The sequence below is a fragment of the Kryptolebias marmoratus genome, linkage group LG4, assembly GCF_001649575.2.
Source record: "Kryptolebias marmoratus isolate JLee-2015 linkage group LG4, ASM164957v2, whole genome shotgun sequence".
In the NCBI taxonomy this organism is placed as follows: domain Eukaryota; kingdom Metazoa; phylum Chordata; class Actinopteri; order Cyprinodontiformes; family Rivulidae; genus Kryptolebias; species Kryptolebias marmoratus.
Window position 1 is genome coordinate 21,819,228 of NC_051433.1, and position 19,928 is coordinate 21,839,155.

Genomic DNA, 19,928 nt, shown 5'->3' on the forward strand with positions numbered 1-19,928 from the left:
GAAGATATGGACTCAGCAGTTTTAGTCAAACTATGTAAATGACTTGTGTGTGTGAGATCTTATGCGCCATCTGGCAGAATGTTTTACCTCCTGGAGAGTGTGTGTTGGGGATGATGCTCGGCTACTACCACACCAAATTTTAGCTCCGTGCCTGTACAATTAGCTGTGTTTTAGCCGTGGCGGCCATTCTTGAGTTGGGTTGACTCCAAAATGTAATGAGTGGTAGATGCACATCCGGTAATTACCATTTAAGCGTCATTTAAAATCCCTCCGGTGGTTCATCAGCTATTGTCCTGCTGCTTTGTTTGCATTCAGATGAACTGTGTTAATGCTGATTGTCTGCTGTTGTGTTCCTAATGTGAGCAGTGACATTTAAAGCATCTGTAGGCATGCAATTACGCTCCAAAAAGCTAGTCCTTTTTCATACTCTGTGGTGATTTAAAGGCACCAAATCAAAATTAAATGTCAGGTCTTTATAAAACAGGGCTCCTCACAAGTAACTAGTAGTTCTGCATCTGTCATTTCTGTAAGAGAAAGTAGATTTGTCTTTATAAAAGCCTCGAACTATAGCCTATAGTTTTTTAAATGAATAATATGTCTGGAGTTTAGAATGTAGGGAAGCCACCTCCTCTTCCATCAGCCGTTCAGGCAGCAGGCTCCTCTCTGAGTGGAGCTCAGTCTGTCCCTCAGAGCTGTCAGAGCTTCCTGCTGCTGCTGCTGCTGCTGCTGCTGCTGCTGGTGTGCCTGTGTTCGGCTCCTGAACACCACGGGACGGAAGGGAATCCAGCTTGTCGCCTGCACTCAGCCTACAGGTTGCAGACATGCACGACTGAGCGCGCGGACCGGACACGAGAGGTAAGCGCGCTGCGCATTTCTGCACAAACACAATGTTTTAATTCAGCTACTCGAGCCGCTGTTTGTCTGTTGGAAGGGGGTAGTCTTTACAAGTCTGCTTTTACAGCAACTGCTATTAAAAAAGAGACACATTTATGTGATCGCACAGAATTCAGGTTAAATCAAGTGAAGTTTTGTGCACGGTTTGGATGAACTTTTACGCAGCAGATCTAACATTTGTGTGATGCTTTTGGATGTGAAACATTTGCAAACCAGAATCATTGCTTTTAAAAAAATGTAACTTTGAGTGCTTATTATAGTGACTGCAGCCTCCCTTTTCCCCGTAGCGCATTGCTCCGCGTGCGGTTTGGCACGAAGCGCTGCAGAAAATATCGATTGAACTCATGAATCTATATGTTTTACTGGGCACCTCGGGCTGTGTGTGTGTGTGTGGGAGTGGGCGCTTGACACAGTTCCACAGGGCTGTGTGTTTCTCCCACGCTCCTCAGGGAGTTTCTCACCGCGCGTCAAAGTGCGGCGGGATGTTTGGATGCTTGTTGGCTGCGAGCCCACCGCCTAAAGAGGAGGACCGCATCTTCGAATACCTTTTTTTATATTTTAACACGAAGCCACTGCCTGTCAGAGGAGTGCTGACTAGCTCTTCATCTTTGCGTTGCCAGGGACAACATCCACTCCAGGTGTGGTAAAGGGGTAGTTCAGACATTTTGAAGTGGGGTTCTGTGGAAATGTAATGGAAAGATTAACATCTTACCTGTCTTAGACAGCTCTCTGAAAGACCCTCAGTTTGGAGAAATTGAGGTTAACTCGAGCAAACAGATAGTCAGAGCTTGGACACGATTAAAGTAAATTAATGCTAATCATGCAAATGTTATTTTATTAAACTTTACATTGCGGTTAGCTTTGCATCACATAGTTATTCTGGTCTACTGCACGTGTCTTTATTTATTCCAAAAGGAAATTAAATCATTAAATTATATATATTAGTGCTTGCTTATAATCTGATAAGGATTTTATGTAAGTCGCGTAGTGTGAAAGTAATGTTTATGTAAAGGGGTTTGCGTGAATTGTTATGGAACATTTGAGACTGAGGTTGTTTTAAGATGACAGCCCAGCGGTCTCGGTCCTGCTCGGCCTAGCTGTTATCACACAAAAAGGGAAGTTTCTCAAAATGGCCTTATCGCTTCTAAACCTATCCTTGTAAACGGCACCAAAAATGACCAAAAACGCTCTAGTAACTATGCCAGGTCTGTATGTGGCGCTGTAATGCTGCCACGGTAACACAACAAGCAGGAAACAAAGGGTGGAACATGCACACAAACACAAGCATGTAATCTGCCAGTACTATTGACGGTATGTCTGACACGCTTGGAGTCAGAGGTTAGGTTAGAGGTACGGCTACTGCATTTCATTTGCTCTCAGAAGTTGGAATTTAAAGTTCTAGGGTGAAAAAAAAATCACCTGGAGTGTCCTCAAAGTCAGAATTTCAACTCAAGAAGTTTCAGATTCCTGAGAGCCCTGACCTCATAATGCAATATGGCTGACTGGTACTTAAAAAGTGATGATAGCTGCATGAACAGTTTTTTTTTTTTCAAATTTAAACTTTTTGTAGTTTGTGTTCGAGTAATCCAGTCCCACCTCTATTAGTGGCATTAGTTTGAATGCAGAAAAAAATCATCATCAGCTTGTATTGCTGATACTAGTTAGTCTGGTTTCAAAACCTTTTGCAAATCCTACTGATTTTATGAGTTGCAACCATATAGGCTGTGTCTTAAATTCAGTATATTTATCTATGGCTGCAACAGGAACTCGATGAAGTCGAGTCTGACGTCATTCCCAGATTTGAGTTTAGCTTCTGTGTTCAATGGAATACAGCACATGATAAAATTATCATGAAAAGGTTGTGTTTTGGTTGTTTACACAAAAACACACAAGTAGCATTCTAAGATTTATTCACTGTGGAACTACTTTTCAAAATAAAAATAAAAAAATACAGTTTTTGGGGGGCTCCTAAATTGTTGTTTTTGTGTGGATGAGCTCTTCAACTCCATTCCTCCAAACTGAAGTTGTTAAAAAAGGTATCTACAACAGGTAAGATAATGTTTATAACCTTTCCATAGAGCCTCCCCCCTAAAATGAGTGTACTAACTTTAAGGTGGGACTTTTTAAAATGTGATCCTAAAATGTGAAGGGAAGGCATCTTATCTGCCTATTATTTGTTTAAATAACATCTACTTGGAGATGTTCGTTTTGCAGAAAACCCCTGAGGGATTTCTAGTTCCAGCTACCAGCTTGGTTTGTTTCACTGGATTAAGTTTTTAACTGTTAATTACTTAATTTATTGTGTTTTGGTTACTATTTTCCTCTACTTCTTTTTTTAAAATGCTTTATTTAAACAAATCAAGGGGCATTATTTGTAAAATGGCAATGAGGAGTTATTGATGAAAGATGTTTTAAATTTGTTCTTTATTCAGGTAAAAAAAAATCACCTAAAAGACATTTTAGAGCTTTAACTGATTGGACCGTACGCTACAGATGATCAGAAACGGATTAGTGCTGTTCTGTTTCAGCACTTTATAACATGCAAGAGTTTTTTTATTTAAAAGAAAAAAAAAACTCCAAAAATAAATGATCCAGAGGGCAAAGATGTATGACAGTGAAAATAAATAAGATGCTCAGGCGTGAGGAGGGGTGGAGAAGGGAGGGGTTGTTGGCAACAGTGTGGAGGTGGAGACAAGCGAAAAGAAAAAGTCTTGATGAAAGCGTTCGGTGGGAGCTGTGTCTATCCCTGTGTTCTGCTGTGCACGGCTTTGATTGCTGCATGAAGGAGAAAAACCGACTCCTACAGGAAACACAGCTTGTGTGTGTGTGTGTGTTGCTGCTTCCAGTTCACCAAACTGATTAGCCAACTTCTAACGACCTCCTTGTTTAGTTAAATAACCTCTTCTGTTAATGAGCGTGTGTATTGCTCGCTGCCAAAAGGCGGGCAGTTATGGTTTTGTCTGTTAGCAAAATATCTCACAAACTACTGAAAGGATCTGAATGAAACTCTCAGACAGGAATCATTGTGTGAACGTCTGCAACTGATTACCTGCTGGAGTTGACCTGATTCAAGATGGCCACCACAGCCAACTGACCTTGGCCGACACGAAAAGGCTACAACTCAGTCAGTTTTACAAATACAGAGAGAAAATTTAATGATAGTAACTGAGCCATTTACAAGACGTACGCTGGGTGCTAACTGATCGTGCAGGACATCACACAAAAACATCATTTTGAACATTTTTCCATTACAGCGGCGACTCTGTCATTTCTCAACTTAGTTTAAATCTCTGGCATGAAAGGCGACTGGCAATATGTGTCCCTTCAAAGAATAATGGGTGTTTTTTTTATGCAGGAAATCTCTAACAGATACAAAGCTTCGTTCTGAAGAGAGGCCTATAACTTTGTGTCTACCTACTAATGCATCTTTTTCGTCTCCTCTTTTGTTCCCGCTTTTTCTGCTCCGTCCTTTTTTTGCCTTTCAACGACTGGATATTTCAGGTCCATATTTGATCTGAGTGATGAATAATTCAGGCAGCAGGACAACATCCAGCCTCTCGGTAAGAGCGTGAGCGCTTCCCTCAGACCTGAACTACCCATCTACCGTCCTGAAAGTCCACCTCAGTAATAGATTTTCTCTTCTTTTGGATGTGAAATTGCAAATTAAATGCGTGCCGGTTATCTTTCACGTTCGCCATCAGTTCTCATTTTCAGAATGTGCGCACACTAAAGATGACTTCACTAAACAAAACATTGGGGAAAAACCCGGCGTTGAGCTGGATCCTAATCTCTTTCAGCCTCTCATCAGGTGCTCTCCGGAGCTCTCCGTATTTCACGCCTCCCTGATCTCCGGCCACTTGGGATGCGGCAGAAAATGGGGCAAAAGTATTTGTGACTTGAAAAGAAAAAACTGGATTTTGAAACAGGAGATACTGTTCCACCAAGAGTTAATTAAAAGCCTAGCGTTCCTTGAAGTAAAGCCTGTCGCTTTTCATGCCAGAGTTTGACTAAGATCATCTTATTCTGAGAATTGACAGAGTTACAGAAATGTTGGTCAAACTTGAAAACGTTATGTGAGATCTGTTAAAATGTTACATTTGTTGCTGCTTAAGGTATGTGCTGGGGACGACTCTCAGCTACCACCACATCAAATTTTAGCTCAGCGTCTGTAAAATTGGCTGAGTTTGAGCCATTTTTTGTGTTTGCTAAGGTTGATTAGCCGTGTCCCAGTGTTAATGGCTGCAACAAACTGTTTCCAGTATAGATTTTTCAATAAAGAACAACAATAGAGTTCAGTCTGTGCAAATAAACAAAAACACAAGCAGGTATTCAACAAAAGATATTGAGTCTCTTCATTGATGAGAGTGTGTTGTTTTTTTATTAACTTCATATTGTCAGCTGAAAGTGACAGTCCTTTTCTTTATCTCTCACCCTTCGCTGTGATTCTAACAGCAAGATGGTGGTTTGCCCGCCTCGACTGTGCTCAGGTGGTCTCTGATTTAAGGTGGTACCTACGGTGGCCCTGAAGTGCAAACCACATCAACAAAGAACTGACCGCAACTACAAATTTAAAACTACAATCACATCTTAAAAAAAACGCAACAACATTAAGCTAGCCAAACGGCGCCATCGTCCAATCAGTGGTCTCATGTTTCCCTCTGGTACCTGCCTCTTCCGGTAGGTTAATGTCATCGTGTTTTTTAATCTGTCGCTGTGTTTAGTTATTTGTTGATGTGGTTTGCACTTCAGGGCCACCGTAGTTACCTCATCCAACAAACAATTCCCCCACCCCACCCATCCCCTCCATTAAAGAGATTCAACTCGTCCCTCTGCACTTTTCATTACCTCTGTTCAGGTCGTGCAGATGTCCCAGGGATTTTTCTTTTTTTACTTTTTGTTTCTTATTTGTATTTCTCAGCTTGTGAGGTCTCTATCACAGGACGGATCACTGGACCCAGGATATGAAGGACAAGCTTGTTGCAGAGAGAAGTGCGCCAAAAAAATGCATTTTTTCAAAGGATGTATTTTAATTCAAATCACTAAACATAGCAAAAACAACTAAAAAACAGATTTTTAACTATAAATTTAAAAAGAGAAGTGAAAAAGACAATGTAGGGATTACAAGTGATCAATTTTTGTGGCAAGAAATCCTTCATTTTTATTGTTCCATCACATATACGATCTCTACATATTAACTGGATCAGTTTGTGAAATAAATCCTCATACATCAAGATGTAGCTCAGTTTATATTCTGCACATTGGAAATATGTGTTACAGTGATGACAAGTGTAATAATACAGCTGTTTGATTTATTGATTGGACTAAGTAAGGCATGATGATAAAACTGGTTAAAATAATCAACAGTTAAAATTCTCCATATATATAAAAGTTGAAGTGTCGCCTTCAGTAGGTTAGATGCATTCAAATGTGTGTGTGTGTGTGTCTGTGTGTGTGTAATAAGGGCAGAAAAATAGCCAGAATCCATCCTTACCAGAGGTCCTTGTTTTAGTTTTGTTTGAAAAAAAAACCAAACTTTCCCAGCACTGTAATGTTCTCTTGACTTTCCCCGTCTCTGCTTTCACACGCAACTACAAAGTCAGTCGATGTAGACTCAGCAGGAGCGCTGTGGAGCAACTCAGTGTGTGTACCTGACTGTGGGTGGTGTGTGTGTGTGTGTTCATGTGTGTTTTGCCCTCTCAGGTCAGTCATACTGAAGATGAGGAGCGGAGCGACCTACAAATGTTTCGCTCTGACATTTTGTCTCCATCATAGCGTGATGCTCAAAGAACAGCTTGATGTCTCTGTTACACACACACACACACACACAGAGACATCTTTATTGTATTAATGTACATGTTGTGTGTTCTCATGTTGTTCTCCGTCCTTCTGTTTTGCTCTTACTCATCCCTCATATTACGCACTCTCAGGCTCCAATGATGTCATTTGGTCCTAAGTGATGTTATGTGAAGCTCTGTCAGCTTTGTGCTGGTGGTGTCATAAAAAATAATTGAGGTTGCTTTTTCCTCTACAAAAAGGCAGAACAAACAGGTTCCTGGAGGCTAGACAGGGGAGACATGGTGTCCTAATTTCTTCCTTTGAACACGCAAAAATTGTTGAATAAACCCTAAGATTTCTGCAGAAATTTTGACGAGTGTCGATGTAGCTACTGCCCAAAATTCCTACTTAACGTTGTGATAACGTAAGATAAAGAAAAATGCCTACATTTTGATGTATAAACTAAATACAACACAAAGGAGATGTTAAAGCTGCTGCCAGTGGTGCATTAGGGTCATGTCTGTCCCTCCCTGACAGCAGACTTAAAAAAGACAGGCAGAAACAAACTGAAAAGTAAGCCTCAGACAGACGGCAGCTGTGTGAAAACACTAAGTCGTACCTTTTAAAATTCTTGAACCGTGAGAGGTCACACATCTAATTTTTTATGTTCCTACAGTGTTTTAGGTAGGAAATATAACAAGTTGAAAAGATCCTTCAGTTTAGGAGTGGAAATTTTGAGCTAACAAATAAATAAAATCTATGGAAACTTGAGCGTACAGCTCTGTATTCTGGGGGATTTAAAAGAAAATCATAAGCCCTATAGCAGTGAGAGGCACACTGGGTGACAGAAGACAAAGATGCTTTTGTCGTACCCGTTTCACCAAAACCCTATTGTTGTCGATGGGAACAATGACGTACCACTACCAAAAGTCGTAGCACGTTATTTCACGAACGAGCTGCGCATTTTGATGTATAATTTGCATATTTTATTTCGAAGCCTCGGGGCGTGGAAACAGACAAAAATCATGACAACAGAATAAGGGTGCCTAATGCCTATGCGCTGACACCGTGAATCACTTGAAAGCATCTGTAATGATTAAAGTTTCATTACAAATTCAGTGGCATCAAACAGGATAATTACATCACTCTGATCATTAACTCGTTTCTGTCCTGCCGCCACAGTGACATCTGACACTCCCGTCAACGGCGCACGGCAGAAACTTCATTTTCCCCCCACAGCTCCTTTCAGCTCGACTTGATGGACTGATGAGATTTTCAGGAATCAACCTGCATCACTTTGCATAATAATGAAGAAACTGCAATTTTAGTCAGACGGGGGATTCTTTACTGATAACGACTGCATGTCAACACAGTCGGATGCAGAGAAACCAGGAGATTTCTGCGTGACCTTTTGATATCACCAACAGCATTCATTGAGCTTGATCACATTTTGGAAATGATGCTGACGTAAAAGAACAACAGTTACTTTGGTAACTCACCGTGTTTGTGTGCGACTGAACAGCCTCCTTGCAATTTTCTGGCACATGACTTTTGTAGGCTTATTTCAACAGTTATTGGAGTTATTTTAGGTCTTAGATGCTTTATCTCTTCATCTTTGTTAAATCAGTGTCAGTTATGGTTTTTGGATAAGAGCCGTGGCACTTCAGGACTGAAAAGCATCTCTGTGTCTAATTTAGTGTTGTTGCACAATGATTAATGCTGGATTCCTATTTTTAACATTAAAAACTGTTTGTAGTTTTTACTCCTTTTCACACTGATTACCATGGCAACAGCTGAAGGTTTGAGGTGTTTGTCTCAGCTTGTAAGGAGCATGCAGTATCTTCTCTGCTGAGCATGTTGACTTCCAATTGTTTCCCTCCACACGTGAAACGGTTAAAGCAGAGTAATTAGGTTGTTCCTCTGGATTTTCTAAATGTTACTTGACCAAATGAATCCAGTTCTTGTAATAATAAGAGCCATTTTGTGGTGTTTTCAAAGGTCAGAAGATGTTATTTGCCATTTTAATGTCAGCTTTGACAGTTTTCAGTTTGTTGCGCGCAGAAGATGCAGTAAAACAGCCACGCCAGTCCGGTTCAGGCAGATGTTTTAATAATAGTGAGGGTTTTTTAGCTTATCTACTAAAATTTGGTTATTTAGTCTGACAAACATAGTAATTTTATCTGGATGTCTTGTGCCTTTTATCAACTTTTATTGCCAGTTTGAAGTAGGTGAGCACAGTGAAACGGAATATTATTGTGTTATTTGACTTTCTGTGGAGCAATATTATAAATCAGAATGCTCCTTATAAACAGCACACAGACCGTAATCAGAGTAATCCAGGACATATGCTAATACTCATACAAGTTGGTGGTTTTCTGTTGATTCTTTATCAGCATATAGGAGGTTTCTCAGCTCCATTTTTTCAGACAGAAGCATGTAAAGACCAGCTAACGACAGCTTCCAATGCAGGGACTGTATGTCTGCATCTCTGTCACAAACATGCAGCATCTTTATTTGGTGCAGGTTTACTTTCATGTAAAATTGTGCAGCAGATTTTTGTGGGCTTGTGTATTGAAATTGTGCTACGGAGAGAAAAAAAAAAGTAAATCCTGTTCTGTTTGTGTGACTGACCTCACTTCAAACACTGCTGTGGTTACGCTGCACTCGACGGCAAACGAGTGCATAATTTCTGAACAACCGGGGAAAATCAATCCACGGGAATTTGACTTTTTCTGGTTGTTCATTTGTGTAAAGTCTCCCAAAAAGGCCACATAGACAGAAACACTTAGCTTTTTTCCCCATTTTTTGTTAGCTTATCTTGATGTGGAAAATTATATTTGAATTACATTTGAATTCAGAATTTCTACTTTTTAGGTGCATTGAATACAACAAAACTCTGCAGGGAGGGAGACAACAACAACAGTAATACTTAGTTGTGCCATTTAAATTAAGTAATATTTTCTCTTAAACGGGTGCAAAGATTTTATTATATAGCTATCCATCCATCCGTTTTCTGCCTCTTATCCGTAGTCGGGTTGTGAAAGCCACAGGTCCAACCTCAGACCTATCACATAGACGTGTTATGTTGGTTCACGTTTCTGGCTGGAGTCTTTCTGTGTGGAGTTTGCATGTTCTTCTTGTGCATGTGGGGGTATTTTCCAGATACTCTAGTTTCCTTTCACGGTCCAAAAAAATGCATGTTAGGTTAATTCTAAATTGACTGTGGTCCTGTGTGTTGTGTGTGACAGAGAGAGTGTGACCATGTGATGAACTGGCAACCTGTCCAGGATGAACCCCACCATTCACCTGTTGACTGCTGGACACCAGCTCCCCACGACCCTGAACAGGAGGAAGTGGGATGGATTTTATAATATGAAAGCTCCATGACGAGAACCTGTTCCAGTTAAAAAATCCACTGAGATTTTTCAAGCTGACCTTGCATTCCAGCAGCTTTGCAGATGTCTGTAGGAGCGCAGAGAACAAAAAGTTGGAGTAGCTCTTTGAGGTTTATGCGGACTGGAGGTCTGCCCAAACAACAAAGTACCTGCAGGAGCTTTCTTTTTCTGGATGCATTTGCAATGCAGATACAGAGAACTGCTCAAGAGGCACGACAGCTAGACAGATCGTGGCTGAAAAATCAAAATCACACAAAGAAAAATTCATATTTTTGTACTTCTTTATAAACCAAGTGATGGCTTATTCATTTATGTTAGGCTTTCGGAGGCAAAGTCTGATTAAAACAGACACTTTTCACTCAGGAGGGAGATTATCGCTCATTGCTATGATCGTGTAAGTGCTTCTGTCTGTGTGCGCGTTTGTTTGTAGGTAGCGTTAGCAAAATAACTCATGAACCCGTTGATAAATTTTAACAAAACTCTCAAAGTAATCATTGGATGTACAACAACTACTCATTAATTTTTGAAATCAACCCTATTCAAGATGGCTGCCCCAGCCAATTGGCCTTAAGAGTTACAAACATGGCTCAGTCAGCTTTATAGATATTGAGCCAACATTTGTTTTTTGGTAGTAGCTGAGAGTGCTCAGATTATGTGTTGAAGATGTCTAACAGATCTTGCAGTATTTAATGAAAACGCTCATACTGTCATTTACAAAGTTTGACCTAAACGGCTCGAACTTCATCCCTTCCCATCATAAGAAGGTCTTTGTCTAAAACTCTGACATGAAAGGTGGCGGGCGATATGCACTCCTGCAATGTCTTTAATTTGTTAGGTTTCCAAAGGCTGATATTACAAATTCATGTTTAAACCCTGACTTTTCACTTGTGTTTACAAGAATTTATTTAAAAATACTTCTATGGACTTTATTCACCTCAGTTCCTGCAGTGTGGGCACATAAAGATAAAGAAGGAGTTATGAGAAGGTTCAGATGGTCCAAAAGCGCCTTTAAGGAAAAAATACTGAACTATATGTCACATTTCTTAACTTTCTCCCCACAGTCTTTGATTCAAATGACTGGAATTATGTCTCTGTAATCCTGTCAGGTTACTGCTGTGAGCAGACTTTACACATCCATTATTGCTTTTAATGTTATTTAATCATATTCTTTTTTGTAGTATGATTCAAAGAGATCCTTCTTTTTTTTTCTACACAATTTGAATCAAAATGCCACATTGTAATAAATTGCCCATTCATGTATCTTTCTTCGTCTTCTTCTCACTCGCTATGTCATTTTGACAACCTGTAACAGCGGCCTGTCACACAGGAATAGCAAGATTATCTTCAGTGCCATTCATCTTTTTAATCTTTGTGCTGCTGCCTCTGGGAAAAGCTGATGTGTCTAAAGCTGTTCAATTATACATGCTATATACGCTCTCTTGTCTCACACTCTCTGGTTTCCTGCACCAGAGGGAACAGGGCAGCCGAGCGTCTCTCCGCAGAGCTGTACGGACAGAGGTGCTTCGAGATGGGAAACTCTGAATCCACCTGCAAGCTGACACTTTAACAGAAATTGTATGAACCACAGCATATTAGGTTCTCCGAAATGACTTTCTAAATATATCCTGCTGTTTACGCGAAGAGGCCTTCGGTGATCATGACAATCGGCACAAAACAAAAAAAGGATTTTCTTGTCGGCATTCATTATATTCAATTGTCATTCAGTATTAGAGGCCAAGCATTCCTTTGAAGGAATGCATATCACCCGCCGCCTTTCGTGAGAGAGTTTCATTGAGATCATCTTAAGCTGAGAAATGAAGGAGTTGTAGCCGTTTTAATCAATACCTAATGGAATATTACAAGATGTCACCCTCAGAGTATGTTGTGAATCACTTTCAGCTACAACCACACCAGATTTTAGCTCAATGTCTGTAAAACTGACTGAATTGTAGCCATTTTTGTGTCTTCTAAGGTTTTTTTGGATGAGGCGGCCATTTTCAGTTGTGCTGGCTTCAAAAGGTAATCAGTTGTAGATGTACACCCAATAATCATTCCCTGAAAGTTTTGTTAAAATCTGTTAAGTGGTTCATGATACATTTTGCTGACAGACAAACACATGAATATTTAGACAAAATTACCATTAAGGTTAAAATAAAGACAAATCTGGGTAAAATCTTGTTGTCTGATACTGAGATATTATTTAAAATAACACCTGACCCTGTGAATTGAGAGGTGGGGTCAGTATATTGGGTTTGGTTCTCGTAGATGCAGTCAGATCCCATCAGACTGATATCTGGAGTGTTTGGTGGGCTTTGACTCATTCGTAAACAGATTTCTGTGATGCTCACTGCTGTCCTGTTGAGTCAGGGCTCCTAGTTTAGGAGAAATCTGTTGCCATGTAGGGAGTGTGACTAGTCTGCAAAAATGGTCATCAATGGGTGCCGAAAATTTAAAAGAAAAGCAAAAAGACAAAACATTTAAATACAAGCAGCCAGCGTGTACAAGCAGAAAACGGTGTTGTACCAAGGTGCATGGGATTATTAATTGCATTTTTCTGTCTGTGGTCATAATGTTGTGGCTGATTGCTGTAGTTGTCTCGTAGCCAAGAGCCTTTCTGGTTTGACACCTGGTTGGGTCCATCGTTTTCTCCAGGTGCTTCTTTGTCCTCCAAAATGTAGATTTAGTGTAATTGGTTGGCTTCAACAGTTTTGTTTCAGACTCACAAATTATAGCTAATGCTTTTAATTGTAATGTAGTTTTTATTATATTATTGTAACATTAAAGGAATAGTTTAAATAATTACTTTAATTATTTAATAGTTTAAATAATCAAAGTGCAGTTCTGTGGAAAGATTTTTGACCATCCATCCGTCCGTCCGTCCGTCCATCCATCCATCCATCCATCCATCCATCCATCCATCCATTATCTACCCCTTGTTCCAGAGTCAGGTCGTGGGGCAGCAGCTTGAGCAGGAAAGCCCAGACATCTCTCACAGCCACCTCTTCCAGCTCTTCCAGGAGGATTCCAAGGCGTTCCCAAGCCAGTCCAGAGACATACTTTCTCCAGCGTGTCCTGGGTTTTCCCCAGGTTCTCCTGGACATGCCTGGAACACCTCCCTAGAGAAGTGTCCAGGAGGCATCCTTACCAGATGGCCAAACCACCTCAACTGGCTCCTCTTGATGTGGAGGAGCAGCGGCTCTACTCAGAGTCTCTCCTGGAACTGAACTTCTCACTCCATCTCTAAGGGAGAGCCCAGCTATTCTGAGGGGAAAACTCATTTTGACTCCCTGTATCTGCGGCCTTGTTTATTTGCTCTCTCCCCAGAGTTCATGACCATAAGTGAGTGTAGGAACGTAGACTGACCAATAAACAGAGAGCCTTGCAGCTCTTCACCGCAACAAACCAGCACAGAGAATGCAATACTGCTGAAGCCACATTGATCTTCCTTCCTGCAGCAATATCACAATATTTTTTGCATTTGGAGCAATTGGACAGTGATCTATTTTGATTCCAGCCCTGCACAGACTAGCAGGTAGCTCATTATTTTGGTCAAAAATAATCTCCTTCTCCAAACTGAGGCCGTTCTAAAGGTAACTACAACAGGTAAGACCTAGATTGCTTATAACGTTTCCTCTGAACCCCACTTCAAAAGATATGAAGGAGTTTTAAATGCTTTTATGTGTACGTTTATAAAGCAAAATGCACTTTATGTTCACAGATTCTTTCAGGCCTAACTGCAGAGTCTTGGAACAATAACTCACGAACAGCAATTGATCAGTTAGCTCACAGTGTTATCTTCAACATCATTCCTTCCTAAAGTCTGAATAAGGAAGGTTGTGCGGACTAATGAGGGCACTTAATGCATCACCTTGATAGGCTGGTTCCTGGATCTCAGTAAGTGTGCGTCTAAAGGCAATTATTGGCTTTTGTGAAGTTAGGAAATGTTCACACTTTCAGCCCAGGTGACAAATCATCCAGTGAGCTTCTTCCACTTCAGGTGACTAAATTAGCAAATTATCTGAAGAAATGCACCTGGTTTTTACACTTGCCTGTCTCTGACACAAAGCTAGTTACCAACCGTGGTCCTGCTGCTTTCTGCCAAAGGTTTCATCTGCATTTAGAAATGAACTGTGTCTAAAGAGACCTAAGCTCAAATACTCAGTCTAACTGAGGGGTTTTCAAAGGTGGAGGAGCACATTCTTCCCCGTGGTTGGACTTGGGGGGCTTTTTTTTTTTTTACTTCAAGCAGTGTCATTCCACATCTTTGTGTGTTATGTGAACAATTAAACTGCTAATTGGACTGTGTTATCACCAAAACTCACACCAAAAAAGTAAATAATTTAGGGCTGAGAATTCCTTGAAGGAATGCACATCCTTTCATGCCAGAGTTTTAATGTTGATAAATGATGGAGTTGTAGCCATTTTGGTCAAACCTTGACACTAATGTTTAATGCAATGTAAGATGTCACACTTAGAGTATGTGTTGTGACTGACTCCACATCAAATTTTATGTCTTTAACTAAGTTAAAGCCTTTTTTTCGTTAGCTCATGTTGCTTAGCCATGGCATCCATCTCGAATTGAGTTGACTTCAGAGATTGATTAGTTGTAGATGTACCCCCAGCAATAAGACAAATATAAACTCAGACCAGTTAAACCTTCAATCTCCGTACTAATCTACATACTCTCATAGTCACATGATCAGGAGATTGTGATCCTTCTCAGATTATTTTGCTGCTGAGATGTAAAGATTGGTAATTTCTTCCCACCTTTGCTGTTTTATGTGCCCTGCCTGTGCAGTAATCATGCAGCATTTTACTCAGGCAATCAGAGTCCTTAGAGACCGAATTGGCCTTTTGGGGACTGGCAGCAGCCAGGAAACCAGCATCAGTTAGAGGAAAGCTGATGTAAGACTTCAGAGTGGAAAAAACTATCACCTCTGCTCCCTGGGACATCTTGTTTACCAGCACGTCTGGTTCATTCTTCTCCCACTTCCGTCTTCTCTCAGGCCTTTTCTTTTTTTTTTTCTTTTTCTTTTAAATCTTCCTCTCCTGTGGGGTTTTCAGATAGATTATACTTTCAGGTGATGCATGCCCTGTTTTTAAAATGACAATGCACCACTTCTCATAAAATGTGCATTTCCATTTCACTCCAGTGTCCATTCAAAGCCCTGCTACCCTCTGGTGGCAATCAGCCCGCTCACCCTCGCACCAGCAGGAAATGTCGAGCAAGGCAGCTGCAGGCTCATACATCATTTCTTTTCCTCTGTACCGTTCTCAGTGTTCCCCCTTTTATTTCTTCACACACTCCCAGCAGAACTATCTAAAGTAAATTCTTACTAACCTTGGCATTGTTAAAAATAAACTTCTCTTTTGTTTTTTTGTTATTGTCGCCCACCAAAGGTAAAGACAGAGCGATTATGTTTTTGCCCATGTCTGTGTGTGTATGTTCATTTGTTTGTACCATTGTTAAAATATCTCATGAACGACTGGATGGATTTTAATGAAACTCTTATCGAATAATTATTGGATGTGCATCTTCAACTGATTGAATTTTAGAGTCAGCCTACCTTATGATGGCCGCCATAGCTAACTGAACTTTTAACACACAAAAATGGCAACAACTCAACCAATTTCACAGATATTGAGCTAAAATCTGGTGTGATATTAGCTGCCAGTCATTCACAACACATACTCCAAACACTAACAGATCATAAGAACGCAAAATGTTATTTTTAAAGGTTTAACCAAAACAGCTACAACTGCATCATTTCTCATCATAAGATGATCTTAGTTTTAAACACTGGTATGAAAGATGGCAGGAAATACGAACCCCTTCAAGGAATTTAGGACATTTCCATTGCCCTCTAATAGTCAAAGAAAGCAGGAACACATAAAACATTACTTATCATTATTTTTTCTTTACATTCCATTTTTACAATGTTGGCATTCCACGGATCTTTGGCAGCATATATTTTCTGCTGCTTTGGATTTTTTTGCACAAGAATAAAACTTGTTGCAGTCTCTGTTTTTGTTGCTAAGAAATCTTTCAAATCTAGTACACCACTGTCTCATAGTCACTGTCAGTTCTGTACCTTTGGCCTCATTAATCAGGTCTCATGTAGCGTGGTTGCTGCAGCAACAGAGAAGGATGAAGGAATGACTCCATCTCTCAGCCGAATGTATAGCTGCTAAACCAAAGATGTGCAGAGAGTTTAGAAATGTGCGTCCCTGCTCTCCTGTCTTGTTCGCTTGTGATCATTGTGGTAAGCATGTTGAGATTTGCCAGTTCAGAGGAAAATCAACTGAGATTAACTTGTTTAAAACTGTAGCTCTTTGCAGGTGAAATTAGTCGCCCCCCTACTAGTCAGCGATGATGGTGATGTGTGTTTTTAACATGGGCTTTTATCTGGTTCTCATCAAGAAGGGCTTTTGTGTGATTTTCTTACTAATTTAAGCTTTGGGCACTAATCAAAACTCTTCAGCGTTGAATAACTGCAGCTTGACTATTTTAATCCAAACACTAAAATCAGAACTTCAGAACTGGAAAGCATCAGAACTTCTTGAAATGCTGGTTATGATTTATGAATTTGATTAAATTGACTGCTTTGTGCTTTTAAGTCTGTCGCTCCCACACTGTCAGGGGTGCACCTCAAACTGACAATAATTAAACTGACTACATTTACAACATTTACAGCAGACTACGGCAGTGCACTATTAGCTACCTGCAGCTGAAAAATAAGAAATATGTTTATTGCGGGGTGAAATGTGATAAAGTTTGTTCGCACTGTTGCCTCCAGGGAAGAATATCCGGGGCTTGAATCTCACCTGGGGTCTTTCTGTTTGGTCTCTCTATCATGTATGTGTGGTTTCCTCCGGTTATGGTTTCCTCTCAGACTCCAAAAACATGCATGTTAAGTGAATTAGCATTTCTAAAATTGTCCCTAGGTGTGAGTGTGAGCGTTGGTGGTTGTTTGTCTCTACGGTACGTGTGCTGCTGTGATGGACTGGTGACCCGTGTGGGGTGTACCCCACCTTTCATCTGTCACCTGCTGGAGATGAAGGCACCAGCGCTCTGTGACCCAGAACAGATTCAAGAGGCCACATCTATTAAAGAGCCGGTGTCTGAACACATCCATCTTCTGTGAAGAGGTCAGCAGATAACAATGTTCGGAACAAAAGAAAAACGTCAAGTTTTTTTTTAAACACACAATCAGAATGCATTCCTACCAGGTCAACACAAAAACATACTGTGATAATGCAGAGAACCACTGGAGTACTGAGTAAATTATATTTACTCAGTGAGCTGAAAGCTATGATAACATCAAAAAGTAGCTAAACTGAATTTTCTGCAGAAATAGTGTGAATGCTGAGTGCTGAACTGTTGAAGTTAAAACAAGCCGAACAAAAGCTAAAGTTGCCAAAACTGCAGCTGTGTCAAAGCTCACATTTACTAGGTAGTTGCTAAAAACTACAATTAGCAAAACTGTAGCTTAAACGCTAACTCTATTAAAACAGTATGTAAAAAGAAAAATAAGGAAAACTGTAGCTAAAATTAACAAAAAGCTAAGACTGGCAACTCAGTAGCTAAAAGCTAAAAGTACCATGAGAGGGCAGAAATTAGCATACAGAAGTAGATTTCAGAGATATCAATGTATTTCTGTGGGACATTTTTGGTAAACAAAGTTAAATAACTCAAAAAGTATAAAAGTTACAAATGCTGAATTTTTTTTACACTATTTTTGACTGAGTTGAATGTTTTGATATATGAATGGTTAAAATAACACAAGGCATGCAAAAGTAGTTGTTTCGTTGCAAAAAATGTACGGAAGAAACTACAAACAGGAAAACAATAGCGTTAAGTCTGACTCGGCATTCACGTAAAAATCCCTTACAGCAGTAAAACTGAAAGTTGTTATTATAGTGATTCAATGCTTCTGGTGAACGACAGACCTTTGGGTCAACGAACCGGGTAATGGTCCACAAAACTTATCAGTGTCTGAAAGTCTGTAAAAAAAGTCTTGGGGACTGGAGACAAGAATTTCTTAGTATTTCGGTGAAATAAACTAATGGAAAACTGACAGCAATGTAAAGTTTTAAATAATAGCATATGCATAAAATTCTATGAAATTTTAGCTATTTGATCTGCCTGCTGCGTTCAGACTAAGCGTTAGGTCATCAGTTCTGTCAGATTGTCTGTTTCTTCAAACTGATGTTGTTTATAAGACATTAACTGCTTATAACTTTTCAAAATGACATGTATTTCTTTAAATTAATTACAGCTTGTACATTAAACAGTCTCGAAACTCAAAGTGACACCAGCAAAAACGTTTCACTTAAATTCACCGTTTTAAAATGAGGAAACTGTCAGTTCTTCATACTTTTACAAGCATTTCAGTTCTACTGCGTGCAATTTAATCAGGGAAAGCTTTTTACGACGAACACTGTGTCTCAAGACGTAGAAACAATCATCCACTGATCAGCGGGTCCGTCGCCCCATTCCTGGCTTCTCTTGTCCACAGATGCAGAGCCTGTAATTGTTGTTTGCCGGTGTGTGTTTGTGCGTGTCGTCAACAAAGCGCTGTGTGTGTCAAAAGAGTGAAAAAGACTTTTGCATGTAGCACAAGTAAGGGAGCGGTTGGCAAGAAAAACATAAATGCAGTCTATGCTTATTATGCCAGTGGGAAAGTGAGAAGTAACAAATGCAGTAAGAACCACAGTATCTCTCTCAAACGAGCCATGATGTCCTGTAATTACAACTGAAAACAGATCTGTGATCAGTCTCATTCATGCAGGAGGTCACATGACTGTTCAGCCATATGTAGCTAATATCTAACAACCCATAGCAGCGGAGCAGCCCAGCGACCGACCTGATTTAACAACCTGCATTGATTGTAGCTGTATCTCCTCACTAATTGCAATATTTCCCGCTCTGTTTCTGATGCATCTTACCCTGATACTTTGTGACAGCCTGCTCACCTGTAATCTAAGTAATGATCATCAGCAATATAGTTTTCTGCATCACTGTCCCCTCACCCTGACAACAATAACCTTATGAGCACACCGATTCATGGGGATCTATAATTGCAATTTGAATGCTGTCTCTTTCCATTTGATCCACCATCAGACTTGTTTGTATCGTACACTACACTACAACCACACTATACAACCACAAGCAGGAGGGCCGTCTCTTATGATCTGGATTCTGCTGCTGGTTTGGTTCCGTTTGAAGAAAGTTCCCATGCTTTAAGGTTTCAGGCTCCGAAAAAAAGCTCTTAAACCATTCTGATGGCTGCTGGTGTTGAACTGAGTTAAATTTACTGTGTGTAAAATGCTTTGTAACATGTAAAAAAGGTCTAATTTTTATAATCTCTTTTTTTGTCTGTGTCTATAACACAAGTTGGTAACTCCTTTCTGAAAATCTGTACTAAATACTTTCTAAGTTCATCATAAAGAAGCTGGAGAATTGAGTAGCTTATATCACAAAAATGTGCTGTATGGATTTTTAACAAATAAGAAATGTTCATGGACAGATCCTGAGTTGTTCCTTCAAACATGGTAATGACTGGCTGAGGTGGTTGTAGCACACGAGTAAAAAACTTACACTCTTGCTCTACAGAGCTAGGATTTTAATAAAAACATTGAAAACGCCACATATCCCAACCTACAGCTGACTGAATTAATTGCTCTGTGATGTTTTAGAAAGCCAGGAGCATCATTAAAAGCCTCATACCCTAATCACATCACAGCTGAGCGTTCCTTCAGTTAATAGAAGGCAACCTACCACCAACCTGCCACCAACCTACCACCAACCTGCCACCAACCTACCACCAACCTGCCACCAACCTACCACCAACCTGCCACCAA

General features: G+C 40.1%; 1 protein-coding gene across 1 annotated transcript in view; it reads left to right on the top strand.

The window, feature by feature from the left end:
* Positions 1 to 707: 707 nt before the first annotated feature.
* Positions 708 to 19,928, top strand: part of LOC108241176 (G-protein coupled receptor 22) — a 25,354-nt gene continuing 6,133 nt past the window's right edge. Inside the window, exon 1 of the mRNA XM_017425162.3 lies at positions 708 to 855. The gene's annotated coding sequence lies outside the window, so the exon portion shown is untranslated. The remainder of the gene's footprint in view (positions 856 to 19,928) is intronic.